The 12,197-nt window shown below is 34.9% G+C and overlaps 1 protein-coding gene across 1 annotated transcript in view; it reads right to left on the reverse strand.

The window, feature by feature from the left end:
* Nucleotides 1–12,197, reverse strand: part of LRP1B (LDL receptor related protein 1B) — a 1,545,691-nt gene that overhangs the window by 844,710 nt on the left and 688,784 nt on the right. The gene's annotated exons all lie outside the window — the stretch shown is intronic.

Consider the following 12,197-nt stretch of genomic DNA (forward strand, 5'->3'; position numbering starts at 1 on the left):
AAGTGGAGGGAGGGGGGAAGCATATTCAATAGAACCATCTGTAAAAAACAGAACTTTTCCTTCTAATCTATTTCAGTGGTTACATCTGTTAGCTTCCCATAACCATTTCCATATAATATCACTCATAAACAGAGAAATCTGCTAATGAATATTGCAGGGCATGAGGGAGCAGGTTAACTAACAACTGTAAAATTTCCCCAAAGTGAATGATTATGATGGGTTTATTTTTGTATTAGGGGAAGTGTTTCTTTAAGCTTCATAGAGCCAATATACATATACCACAGGAGATGTGTACGGCCCATTTGGAATAAGCTTCAGAAATGAGCCAAGTCACCAGGCCAGGGCATGTGAGCTATCAGGCTTTATCTTCAACCTGCTTTTCAAATTGCCTGGTAATGTCTGTCTCCTATAAAAGCTATTATGTGGAGCTCAGTGAAGCTATGAGTGGTAGAGAATAGCAAACCTGGAATGGAATTAAGCAGATGGAAAAGCAAATGTGCTATTTGTAACAGTGGAAATAAAATATAAATAATTTCCCCCAAACCAATCCCAAATCCTCCCAAATATTCCGTTTATAAAATTTCATAAAGCAAATGTAGGCCGTTTCTTTTCATTTTCTCTTTATATAATTTTTGAAGAAAAGGCTGAAAAGCAATGTTGACTTCTGAGACAAGAAATCCTTCTATGAAGCCCAAACAGCATGTGTGAAAGGTTTAAATACCTCCAACGCTTCACTGTCTAATATTTGATTAGTATTCACAATGTTTAGTAAACACAAATCAATTTCAATTAACCTGACAATATTATAACAAGATTACCTACTCATGAGAGTAAATTACATTTGTAAATGGAAGACCATCTTGCCTTGACTTAAATACAATCTCAAGGATAATCTGATTTCCAGTGACTGAGCAATATTAAGATTACCTAGAGTATAGAATATTTGATTTTACAAACTTGGTGACTTAGTTTTTAGTGACTTTTCTCAACATTGTTGCATCATCTAACAGTATGGGGTATCTTTTAAATTAAAGAGTATTTAAACTTTAGCTCTTTCTGCTATGGGAGGTTTTGACTAATTTTTTTAACATTAATGTGTACTGTTTGTGCATAATGTGTAATGGTTTGTGATAGCATGAGCCAGATTTTACTATGAGTATATATTTCCCCAAATATTCTTGAAAGATCAATTTATCACAATAAGTTAAAAATTATTTTCAAATGACACATCATTCAGGTGAAGAGTTTTCTGTCCCAGTGAAGAACAAATAAAAGGGCATATGGCGCTATGTTTTATTGTCATGCTAAATGTTCTGACCTCTACTCCTGCACTAGCTCATTCTCTCTCTCTCTATCACTATCTTTTCCTGCTTCCATCTTTCATCTCCTCCTTCTTCACTTGTTAATCACTTTGTTCATAGTTATCTCAAGTTACTGTTACGATTACCTAGTTTCCCTCTTCCTTACCATAGAACACTGCCCACTATTCCTATTATAAGAAACTCTCTTCCTCTCCTCATACCAAAATGCCTGTCCTTTCATAGTTTCCTTTTCTGACTGGTCCATTTCACAGAACTGAATAGATGCTGGTGTGCAGGTAGCTTGGCTTTGGGATAGAGAGTTAGAGGCTCTGGCCCACTGTGTATAGCATGTTATGTACAAACTATGTATAGTTAGTCATATGAAGCAGGTGGTTGCACTATCTACATGGTGCTGAAGAGGAAACATGGGCCTGGAGATGGGAACTTCTCTCAAGTCACATTGAGATGACTTAATTACACGTGATCCTAAAAGAAAAAAAAGAGAAGAGTGCCAAGCCAAGAACCTTGGAGGCATGTTGTTGAAGAAAGATGACCAAATAAGATCCAAGGTTATGGTCAAAGAGATAACACAGACTCTTATCGAGGCCTAAGGGAGAAAAGTTCCATGATAGAGAATTGGACTGGCTGGCTGGGTCAATCACTTCCCAAAAATTTTTAAAAAAGTAATATAGATCGAGATGTCATTGAATTTGGTATTTGTTAAAACACTAGTAATTTTTGGTACTGCTCTTTGAAAAGTTTAGTTATGGAGGAAGAGTGAACCAGATGATAATGAAGGAGATCAGGAAAATGTAAATAATTTGTGCAAGAAGATTTTCAGTGATACTGACGAATATTGCAGGAATGATTCAAGTGATTCTCATATTTATCCCAGGTCATAATAAAACTGGTTGAGGTAATCTCCCTGTCTGAATAAACTTAAGCCAAAATATGAAAAAAATGTATAAATACATGATTCACCAAAATTTTGCTATTTTAATGGAAGTGTAAAATCAAAAGAACAGGAGGACTTTGGGTATGTGAAATGGCATTGAGCTAGAAGAAACAGTAAAGAATTGGTCATTGTACTTCCAGCAAATAGCAGAATTACTAGTGCTGAGTGGTGATGTAGAAGGTGGTCTTTACATCAAATTTAACTTCCCCAGATTTCAAAATACTGACAATGTTGAGCTCTGTTCACTTGTTATTGAAGTGCAAGAAATGGAAGTATTCTCCAGGATAATAACACTAAGACCATAAATCTACAAGCAATAAATACCTAGAGTTACATGATTATGACTGTGACTATGATTATGTCACATGACTATGACTGTGATTATGATTGTAGATGTTTCTTTGCTTGTTTTAGTACTGATTAATTTTAGTTTAAAATTATCTACTATTATTACAGAGAAAAGCTTTATTCTCAGGGCATTCTTTAATTGAGGTATGACTAGTATAATTATAAAAAAAAGCTAAAGTTTTAATTATCTAAATCCTAACTAAATTTCATTCATGATATAAATGTAGCTGGGTTGAAAAAAAACTCACTCTTTTCTTTCTTATAAAATATTTGTCCAAATTTTAGAAAAAGGAAATAGTGCTCTGTGAACCCCATTGTCTCACTGATCTTAATAATTACCTATGAGATAGAAGAGTCAGATTTTTTCTATTTTACACATGAAACTGGCTCAAAGTCCACTTGGATAGCCACTGTCGGAGCTGTAACACAAATGTTTGTCATGACTTTTGTTTTTAACTCACTATTTTGAAATAATTTCAAACCTACAGAAAAGTTGTAAGAATTATAGAATGAATGTCTATACCCTTCACCTAGACTCACCATTTGTTCACATTTTCTCCTCTGGCTATTTCTAGTACTCTCTGAACCATTTGATAGTAAATGGCAGACATGACGATTCTCTTCATCTAAAACATCAGCCTGCATCTCCTGAGTACCAGGACATTCTCCTGCATAACCACAGTACTTCTATCAAACTGAATACGTTTAACACTGATACAATGCATAGCTTTTATTCAGATTTTGCCTGTTGACCAATAATGTTTTATATATTAAAAATTCCTTTTTTTCTCTAATTTAGAATCCAATCCAGAATCGTATATTGCACTTAACTGTCTTTTCTCTCTAGACTCCTTTAATTTTGAATAGTTCCTCAGCCTTCCTTTGTTCATGATGTCACCATTTCTAATGTGTAAATGTGAGTTGTGTTGAAGAATATCGCTATCTTGAGTTTGCCTGATTTTTCTCATAATTCGATTATGTTATGCTTTTTGAACTGAAATGTAATAGTTTTGTACTTTATTGTTTCTGCCTCTGGGCTTAGAAACCAACAGGTAAGCCTATGCTCTATTCCACAAATTCCCTAAAAAGAAGCACAGATGGTGGTTTGAAATCTCATTTATTCCATCTTATTCAGTATTTCTGAACATTTAACTCTCTTAATTTCCAGGGTTCTCAGTCACACTTTCAGCAACTCCTCCCACCAGAAACCAAGTATCTTTTGCTACTTCTAGTACAGCCAAGACCCCAGTGTAGCAATCCGTGTGTCCAACTCATGGTGATTGGTGGAGACCATTCCCAAATCTGTCCTATGCTCCATTCCCTCAGATTTGCAATACTGACATTTCTTCTTTCCCTGTTCTTTCCTGCGATATCAATTATTTTTTATTCTCCAGAATAAAGAAGAAATTGAATTGAGATTGCTATTCTCTTATTCTTCACTTATTTTTTAAATGTCATTCAATTCAATTCCCACTGACAAAAAAATTAAAATTAAAATAAAACAGCATTCCAACTACTGTCTCTAAGATATGTTTAACTATTAGTTCATCAAGGACAGAAACATTTCTTTCAAACTTTTAATTATTCACCCAGTTCATTCATTATAATTTGACAGCTGTAGTAAATAGGAGTTTGTCATTTTCGCTGCTTTATCTCATCTAATATGGGAAACTGATTTTATCTGACATCTTTGATTACATGACTAGTCCTATTTTACTACAGATATATATATATAATTTTTATACAATTGGGGATAATAAGAAACTTTGAGTATTGTTGGTAAACTTGCCTGACATAAGTCAAAAGTCACAAAGGGAGCACTCACTGACAGTGACAGAGCACTGTGCTGACAGAGTTACGACACCAATCGTCCCTATGATTTAAAGCAAAGCAGTTGTTACACATACTGATGTCTTAAAACATGTACTTTTTTTCTTTAGCTGATAAAAATAAGACTTACTTGTCCCAGTGATATCTGTTTTAAATGATTCTTCCCTACTTTTGTACTTTGTCCAAAAGGACAAATGGGAATTTAAACATATCAGAGTCCTATCCACATCCTTTAACTGCATAGTCAACCCAGGTTTTGTGTCATCATTCTTACGCCTAACATTTTGATTATAGCTTAATGATGGAATTTAGAAATTTTCAGAGTCCTCACAATGAAATTATCTATCATTCATTTTAACTGCTGAAAAATGAAGTTACACAACAAGATTTTGGTTAAGAAATAAATGAGAGGGGAGTGAGACATAAAACTAGAGGGCCACATATTGCTAGATTAAAAAAAAATCATTGTTCTGATTAGGGTCTAGCAAACCCTCCATGTTTATTAATCATGTGTTAAATTAGAAAATTTCATGTCTTTACACTTCAGGAAAATGATATGTATCTTTCTTAGAAAGGATTACATTAGAAACTTCATCTTTCAGTCTTGTTTTAAAAATAACTCTGTAATCCAAATAACATCAATAGTAATACAACTTTATTTTTTCTTCCATTATATATGCAAAAATTGACCAAGAAAGTGATCTTCTACATTATACAGAGTAATTAAAGTATACTCAGAACTAAAGTAGAAATATTAAATATTTAGCATCGTAATTCTAAAATGCAATTGTGAATATTAAATGGTAATGAGTCTTTGGAGTTAGCAGTTTAAATTCAATTTCTATCAGCTCCTGCTGCTTAAGGGATGTGGAAGATAAACAAACGATTTTCTCTGTCTAGCCAAGACTGTTCAAGACAGTTATTTATTGAGTTTTCCTTGATTGGGGTTTTTGCTTTCATTGTTTGAAAAATCTCTCTTGAACTTGGTTTTCAGTTCATACATAAACACACAGAAATGAAACTTGACATACAGACTCCTCTCAGCTGGCTACTCCATATTCTGGAAACATTCCCACTAATAATCCCGCCAGCAGTGTTACTGTATTAGATATGTCAGTCAACATTCTTATTTACCTAAACCTGCCCCACTCAGTTAGTGTTCCTGAGAGGGGAAGCCCTATGTGCCAGTATTATCCCTCCCCTGGTTACTGATACTGAGGCCAAGGGGGGACGTGTGATGGAACTGAAACCAAATCACAGGCTGAGTTGAATCACTAAGACCCTTTCTCTCACTAATCCAAACCAAACAGTGTGTAGCTCACCTAGTGGGCAGCTGTGCTAACATGGGTGGGGAGGGGTTGGGGGCATTGAGAGAGGAGGAATACCAGAGCCTGTGTAAAGAAGTAGGGGAGTCATGAGATAGAGATTGGATGGCAGGAGCCATGTGGTGCTCGAGGCAAGGAGTTCTCTAGGACCCAGGAGTCCTGGGCCCTTTGTTATGTAAACCCATGGGAGTCTCCATATCCTCTTGGGAGATCCGTATATATCTGAGCTGGTTTCAGTGGGTTTCTGTACTTGGAAGCTAATGTGCCAGGAGTAAAACACTACATTGTTTAATGTTCTATTTGAAGATTCAGATAACTCTTGCACTGAAGATTTTGAACAATCAAAGATCATACTGCCTTAGGAAATATATATTGAAATGCTAACTCTATATAAAGCAATCATTTTATAATGTTCACATGTAATCCTCATATAACCCCAGCTTGGCATAAATATATAAATATAAAATAAATATATAAATAGAAAGCATCTGAAACTTTTTTCTTTCATCTCCCATGAAAACACAGAGAAGTAGGATATTAATAATGGACAATAATTTTTTAAAACCATCTTTCTTCATTTTTTAAAAACTTAATATATTATTCAAGACATAGATATCCAACAGTCCTTCCTAAATTCAATCTGGCTAAACTCTCTCACAAATTCAAATACAGCCTCTCTCAGTCCCCATCTTACCCCAACACTGCCTCTAACTCATCTTTTTATTATTTTAAACAAATTTGTCTCTTAGGCTTTTCTTTCCATTTGTTTTTCATTCTCCATATTCTGAGAGCTAGGAGTTAACTCAGCAAGTAATAAACCTGCCATTGTAAAAAGGAAGTGATAAAAAAAGTGGAGAAACAGAAAGATTTGCATATTACTGTATTATTATTTCTTTTTATCTTCATCACATAGATATTTCATCAGTGTTTAACATAGATTGGGACAAAGTGGGATTAATACCTAATCCTCTTTCCCTGGATTGACATTGCCTGACACTTGGTTTATGTTCACTCATTCATGCCTACCAACCATGGCTACACTTAAATTGCAACTACCGCATCTAACCACCTAAAAAATAATGACATACTTGGCCTAACATTTCGACTCCCAGGCAGCCATTATTCTCAGGCTGTAACTGAAACCTTATAGACCCATCTATATCTAAAACAAAATTTTTCAATATTCTCACCCTTATTTACACAGGTCTCTGTTCAAAGTGTAGGGTGGCCTAACCTCTGTCCACTGATATGAACTCCTCTCTTCCTACCCAAATCCTTCTGATCTGCCCTCTGAATCTGCTACTCTATGATCACAACTCCTCAATATCCTAAGACTATACTTTGAATGTTCATTCCACATTTTTGCCTTTACTGAAACTTAGTGAAACTTAGCATCTCTTGAGGTCATCCTTTCCCAGAAGTCACTGAAAATGTGGGCTTCTTACAAGAACCTCAGGAGTATATATAAAATCAGTTCCTTCTCCAATACTAATTCCAGAATATTACTCTCTTCTTATCTTGCACCATCTCCTGTTTTTTGGGGGTCTCACAAATAGGCTGTATCCATCTTCAAGGTGGATTTTGTATTATAAAACCCTTCTATAGCTGCTGATAATGGTCGAAATAAAACTTCATATTCTTAACACTGCCCACAACAGTTGCATGTTCTAGTCTCTGCCTATCTCTCCAGCTCCATCTAGTAATATATTTCCCTGCTTCTAATACCTCGGCCATCTAGCAGTATCCTTCTATAAAGTTCTAATACCTTGATCATCTTTCAGTGCCTTAAACAATCCACAAATTTTCTTCCTTTTGCCACTTCACATATTCTGTCTCCAAGTATGGAAAGTAATTTCTACTATGCTATTCTGATCTTGGCTTTAGTTTTCAAGTTAAATGTCAATTTCTATGAAAGACATTTCCTGCTTTTCCAATATCAATTAGGTCTGCCTGATAGAATCTCATGGCATTCTGTATTTTTTATCACACTCTTCTTTATTTAATTGCATAAAACAGATACACTCACATACACACACAATGATAAGGTTAAGATCTGTTTACTAAGTAGACTACAATCTCCAAGAAGACAAAGGCCATATCTGCTTTATTCAGCATTGTATGCTCACAACTTAACTATGCATCTGCCCGTACTAAGTTTCTCTCTCTATCTATACATCTACATATATCTGTATAAGCTCTGGACTGATTTCCTCATACTGGAAAATAAAATCTAAAACTCAGACTTAAAATTATGATAAAGGGGCAAAAAATATGGATAAGGCCATTCTAGCATATGAAAATAAGTTGGGTTTCCACATTATCCAGAGTAGCTCACTGTAATTCTCTGGGCCCAAATCATTAGCTAATAATAAATTATGGCTTTGCCTCAGTTTGATTGCATTGACCTCTTTTGCACATAATTCCCTTTGGAGAACTTGTATGGAGTAGTGATATTAGTTTATGATAAGATTTAGTATTCCTGTGTCTGGCCAGTTTTCATTTTTAATGGCATCCCCTCAATATCAGATTCTACCTAACTATAGATACCAGATTATAACAGCATTTGGATGTATTCCTAAGGGGGTTAGACCATCTACTCCCAGAATGTAGCAAAAGTTTTGTTTCTTTCCTTAAAGTAAGATATTTATATAATCAACAGTAATTTTAAGAATGTAATGATGTTCCCCATGAGGAAGATGGATGGAGAATGTTGGATGGATTAGATAAGGAGATACCAGTTTGGTAGGTATGCATTAGTACAGGGGTAAATGGAAAAGAGGAAAGAGATTCAAGATATATTTTGGGGTCTGTGTCAACAGGACTTGATAGTTAATTGGGTGAAAATAGGATGATTAGAGAGCAGCATTCTAGTACTATAATAACTTTCATAAAATATATTTATGGAATATATTGAGCCTCCAGATTTTTCTCAGGAAGTCTGCCTGTCTGTAAGATCTCAAGGTGTCATTCCATTTAATACGAAGGATGCATTTTACAGTTTGGGCATATTACTTTTCATGACCAAGGGCAATGCTATCTTAGGACTCCTTCAGGGGTCAGGATGCAGGATGTCAGTACTCAAAACCTCATACTCAATATACTTGATTCATGTGGAACAGTAGAATATTTGCAGCAATATAGTCGATGTGAAAAAGTTACACTTTGCAATATGCAGAGATGTATAACCTAATTTCTGCACTTAAGGAAGTCCTATTGGTTTATAAACGATTTTTTTCTGAGCTGAAATAACACAGATGGCTGTCTCAGAGGCAGCTAAGGTAAGTATCCATGAACTTGTGGACTGCTGAACAAAACTGGTTCACTGCTATGCTAATTACCAGTTAGTTGAACTGTCAATTTCTATTTTAAATTCTTACTAAATGGAGGAAAAAATAGCATGGTGAAAATGAAACTTTAACTACAGCATAGTCTTTTTAATATATTATTTATTGTTTATACTTGTGTGCCCATCTCAGTTTGCTGTTGGAATAAAATGTACAATAATACTGCAGTGACGATAAAATCATATGGTTACATAGATAAAACCCCACTGTAGAAAATAAAGATTTCTTTGATGTTCACTTCCCTAGCTGCAAAGAGCAGATATACTTGGAAAAATAAGGCAAACCTCCTATAAAGCAATAACTTCTTCATAAGTGACATTATTCAAATTTCTTGATTTAGTTTTAAGTAGAAAGGCAGGATCAAGGGCAGCCTAAGCGTGGCTAAGACTGCAGAGACCAAAGGAAGTTGATGAAGGGAAACAACTGTCCTTGCTCAGTTGGCAAAACAGGTATTTTAATAATTGATAGATGCTGTTAGACCAGGGTTTCTTGACCAGGGTTACCTTTAGGGGTTCCATCAACAACCAGTTTTGTAGGCTGTACAAACTGACAAGTATGCCAGCAAATATGCATTCCTATAGGTGTATTTTTTGGACAAAGGGTTAATACTCAAAAAGGTAAATATCCATGTTCTGAAACAGTGATCCTCAAACTTTATTGTGTGCAATAATCATCTGAAGAGCTTGCTGAAATCTCCAATTTCTACAATCACTGTAGCGGGAATTTGAGGAGTATCTGACAAAATTAAATATGCATTTAAAATCTCTTTCATCCAGCAATATTTGTTCCAGAAATTCATCTTGAAGATGCATCTTCACAAGTAAGAGACAAGACATGTACTGTTATTCACTATGACATGATTAATAATGGCAAAATATTGGATTATATTTTTTATCCAGTTCTCCCTTCCCCTCCCTATTCATCATTTCTTCCTAGAAATATTAATTTAGCATCTACTGAGCTCAAGGTTCTGGGAATACAACAGGGGACTCTAAGGTATCTAACCTCTACTTCTAGAGGGAATGAGGAGCAAGATCATTGAAGATAAATGTGCTTTACAACTTATGAATTCTCAGAGATGGTTGGGTTGGGTAGCTCTGCAGATTGTTAATTGATAGAAGCGTTATCTTCTAAGAAACTCTTGTTAGTGTCATAGTCAAAGAATTAAAAATAGGCTATTCAATCATGGTGATCTTTTCCCAATTTTAGTAATTTCTAACTTGGAGGCCAATTAGTTTTGCAAAGAGAACAGATTGTTTAAATCTTGTATTAGAATTCTTCCTAGAAAATTCTTAGGTTACTGTTTCCTTCTCATCCTTCATGACATTTTTCTTCTAAATCATTGTTTATAATATTCACCTTTCCATGTCAATTTAGTAAGTTATACTCTCCAGTTTTTCAGTCAAACACCAACATAGGTGTTACTGTGAAGGTGTTCTGTATATGTGATTAACATCTAGAATCATCTGACTTTAAGTAAAGATGATCCTCGATAATCTGGATGGGTTTGATTTAATCCATTGAAAAGTTTAAAAGCCGAACCAAGGTTTCCCTGAAGAAGAAATTCCAAATGTGGACTGCAGCATCAGCTCTTGTTCAAAACTTCCAGCCTGTCTTCCCGACTGCCTGCCCTAAGCATTTTCATCTAAGTAGCTAGCTCCCACAACTGCATAAACCAATTCCTTACAAGAAAACTATACATATTTATTAATCCTACTAGTTGTATTTTTTTTTTCCTGGTGGAACTCTGACTGATACAGTGCCTAAAAATTATTTAGGAGAATACCTCTCCATTAAGTAAGAATTTAAAATAGAAATTGACAGTTCAGCTAACTGGTAATTAGCATAGCAGTGAACCAGTTTTGTTCAGCAAACCAAAAGGAGAAAACAGAGGTCCTGAGGACATATTCTGGATCCTTAAATCCAGCCATGCCGAAATCAGCACTGCTTGTTTTATTCAGGAATCTGAGACATTAAATTTCTCCTTTTTGCTTAAGCTGATTTAAATGGAGTTTTCTAACATATATAACTGAAAATTTTTTATATGATAAATATTCATGGTTAAGGTAAATGGTAACTGAAATACCTATCACCACTACAGGAGAAATAGAAGTCAAATGATCTACTGACAACAAAGGCATTGTGAAATTATTACTTAGGAAAGTTAGCAATTTAAAAGACAAATATGACTACTATAAAATAATTTTGTTTGATTTAAGTAAAAGGAAAACTTATTTGAGTAATCAATAATTTTTATCAATACCCAGAAAATTCAGAAGTTTAATATTACAATATCTGCAATTCCAATAAATGCTTCTGAACTTTATTTTGCTTTGCCACAGGGAACAGCACAAGTAAAGTAAGTTCGTATCCCATTATGAATAAAAGCAATGAGCCATTAGCAATATATGTAATCTCCATCTGCCAGTTGACTTGTTTCATATATATATACATATATATGAAACACACATACACATACAGATAATCCCTGACTTAATTATGGTTCAACTTATGATTTTTTGACTATACAATGGTATGAAAGTGATACTCATTGAGTAGAAACCATACAGTAGCCCCCCTTATCCATGGTTTCACTTTCCATGGTTTCAGTTACCCAAGGTCAACTATGGTCCAAAAATATTAAATAGAAAATTTCAGAAATAATTCATAAGCTTTAAATGATGTGCCATTTTAATAGTGTAATAAAATCTCACACTGCCTTGCTCTGTCCCACTCGGGACATGAATTATCCCTTTGTCAGCACATCCATGCTGTATATGCTACCCAACCATCAGTATAGTAAGAGAATATATATAGGCTTCAGTACTAACCCCAGTTTTAGGCATCCACTAGGGGTCTTGGAATTGTATCCTTTGCAGATAAGAGGGGGCTACTGTACTTCAAACTTTGAATTTTAATGTCTTCCTGGGAAGCAATATGTGGTACTTACTCTCATATAATGCTGGGCAGTGGCAGCAGTCACAGTTCTCAGTCAACCACATGATCATGAGGGGAAATGACCAATAAACTTACAGCCATTCTGTACCCATGCAACCATTCTGTATTTCTTTTTCAGTACAGTAGTCAATAAATT

This window comes from Mesoplodon densirostris, chromosome 8 (assembly GCF_025265405.1).
Source record: "Mesoplodon densirostris isolate mMesDen1 chromosome 8, mMesDen1 primary haplotype, whole genome shotgun sequence".
NCBI lineage: Eukaryota > Metazoa > Chordata > Mammalia > Artiodactyla > Ziphiidae > Mesoplodon > Mesoplodon densirostris.